General features: G+C 38.7%; 1 non-coding gene across 1 annotated transcript; it reads right to left on the bottom strand.

The window, feature by feature from the left end:
• Window positions 1-2,066: 2,066 nt before the first annotated feature.
• Window positions 2,067-2,134, bottom strand: LOC148018505 (small nucleolar RNA SNORD36). The gene has a single exon (XR_015687797.1). It is a non-coding gene; the product is annotated as a small nucleolar RNA SNORD36 (small nucleolar RNA).
• Between the last annotated feature and the right edge of the window lie 786 nt (window positions 2,135-2,920).

Here is a 2,920-nt window from a genome sequence, read left to right as displayed (position 1 = left end):
GGAATGTAATGGTAAATTGCAGTTTGTTATAAAATTAGATGAAAGTGAGGTCGTCAAAGGAGTAAAGCTTGAAAGAGTTAGTGTAACTCTAATGAATAGAGCTTTACAATTCGACAAGAACAAACCAGGGAACTTTAGTGTTCAAGCTGAGCACCATGTGTGGTGGCTCGCTGCATTTGAAGTTCCTAAGGAAACATTTGAGGTGTTGCAGCTATTCTTTATGCACACAGGCATTCCAAGCATCATCGATCGTCTCAGGAACATGGTGAGATGCTCTCGGTTGAAGGGTATGGCCAATACTTGGTTGAATGGCATCTTGCAGGAGACTTGAAAACTTTAAAATGCATGTGTGGAATCTCCAATGGTGCAAATACAAAGAATCCATGCCTATATTGCTTGACAGAGAGGGTGGAAGGAAAGGACGGAAAGAAGAACTGGTGAAAGGTGATAAGTGCTGCACTGACGCGCAATAGAGAAGATCCCACTTGGAAGCCCATCTTCAACATTCCCTTGGATTCACATTTGTTCATTGCATGCTTTTGTCAGAATCATGGAGAAACTTGTATATAAATACATTTTATTTGCTTATAGGATGCAACCAAAAAAAGAAGCCATTGCAACGTGTAGGAATGTGGAGCGAGTGCTATCAGAAATTGGGCTACACAAGCATCAAGTGACGATTGAAAAAGATGATAAGATATCAGGATAATCTGGTAACTTGCCAAAAAAGCCTTGCTTTGGAGGAGAAAAGGCTAGGAATTTTCTCTCAATACCCATCAATGAGGAAGGGAATGTCATGGTTCGTAGACTGCAGGACTACGATGGGTGGAAAAAGTTACATTTTGCAATTCCTGATCGAAGTAATGGAGTTAAAACAAGATTGCCCAAAGCTAAGTGGAGCCCCAAGAGGAACACCAAGGAAAAGGGAATTCTCTTGCAAGAAAATCTATCTTGTAACATCAACAAGCTTGTTTATCATGTTTCATATGATCACAATGAAGAAAAGAACACCAGGCACAACAAATCTTCATGCAGCATCATGTAAATCTCCCACGGTTTTAATAGAATCAACCATATTCTTCAATATCTTCATAAAATCCATCAATAGAACAAAGAAAGCAAAGAAATACACCATCTTTGAATGGAAATACATCACATAGTATTCATCTTCAATATCTTCATAGTCTTTTCTCTCAATCTCTCATATACAATCACTTTGTTTCAGTAGAATTGGCTATCTCTGACTCTCTCTCTCTCTCTCCATCAATAATACATCATATCCTCACTACAATCTCTCAAAAATCACTCTCAAAAATCACTCTTAGGTCGTGGATACCCCTCCCAAGAGGTATGTCTGATATGAAGAGTCACCAGAGCCACTACAGTGTCTCTTCACGGCTCACTACTGTCACTTCACTCTAGTCTTCTCTTGAGTCTTTAACAGCTACTTCTTCCACTTCCTTCAGCTCTTTTGCACTTGTATTCACCTCTTTCCAAGGCTAGAAAACTTTCCCAAAGTCACACATACATTCCACAGAACACTTACAGAAGCATACAGAACAGTCTATAGAACAGTACCAGAACAGCTACAGTACAGAGACAGAACAGAAACAGAACAGAAGCAGAAGCTCTACAGAAGACCTACAGAAGGTTACAGAAGGTCATCAAAACCACATAACTTACTCTCAAACCATTTCAAACTCTCACAAACCATTCAATAAGCTTTCTCAATATCTCATTCTTCATCAATCAATACTTCATCCCTCCTTACAGAAGACAATCAGAACAAAACAGACCAAAACAGAACAAAACAGAAGGTATACAGAACCAATCAGAACCTATCAGGACATCACAGAACCATCAACAAACATCATGAACTTCCAAAACACAATCATTACCATCCAAAACACTCTCAATCCACTTCTAAATCAACCAATCATCCCATAAAATCAACCATTCAGCTCTCAAAAACAACAAAAATCAGCCAAAAAACAAGTCATTTCAACACTCAACATATCCCCACACTTAATAAGGAAGCGTCCTCGCGACCGAGGAAAAAGGAAATACAAGTTCAGGGAAAAGCTCAACTTTGATCTTCAATATCTTTTCAAAAAGAATCCATCCACCACGACCCCAACTTATAACCTGTTTCTGATATAAAAATACAAAGAAAGGAAAACCCTTTTGAAATTAACACCTCTTATCAAACTAAAAATCACCACAAATTTGTAAAGGATATAAGAGTTTGCTGCTTCTTCATCTGCATCTGCTTCAACTCTCCAACTACGACCCCATCTTTACAAATCTCCAAAACATAGCTCGGACACAAAATCCAATAGGAAACCACCACGTTCGTTTGACATACATGAACTCACAACACAAACACTAATACACAACACAACCATCTGAATGACTTCTTCAAAAAGAAAGTTGTTCATTAAAAAGCTTCCACCATACATTGGAAAGGTATCAATGAAGATGATCCCTCTTAAAAGATTGATGTTGTCGGAATCGATCCATAGATAAGGATTCATCTACAAAGTTTTTAGGAGGATTTTGGAAAAATTGGAGACAACACATCCTTTCCAACAGGACCAAGTATCTGCTAGGCAAACAGAGGGCATGAAAATACAGTATCTCCAACTGTTGGGAATCAATGCTAACATTGACATTCATGCACAACTTTGGAATAGGCTTTGAATCATTATGAGAGTGCCTATGCATATACGCCAGGTACCAAGCAAAGTGAGCAGTTAATCTCACTGAGGGATCTGCAGACTGTGAATATTGTTGGGCAAAATGAACATAGTTTTGATAAGCTTGACTAGAAGCTGTCCATTCTCCTGGAATTACTGGCCAATTAATCTGTGGTCCTGTAAGGCAATCATCCGAACTCCATCCCCTTCTTCTAGAAATCTAA

Source organism: Lygodium microphyllum, chromosome 21 (genome assembly GCF_053477565.2).
Source record: "Lygodium microphyllum isolate KBCC chromosome 21, Lygodium_microphyllum_v1.1.10, whole genome shotgun sequence".
Taxonomy (NCBI): Eukaryota; Viridiplantae; Streptophyta; class Polypodiopsida; order Schizaeales; family Lygodiaceae; genus Lygodium; species Lygodium microphyllum.
Note: the sequence above shows the minus strand (reverse complement) of the source record. Positions and strands in the feature narration are given on the sequence as shown.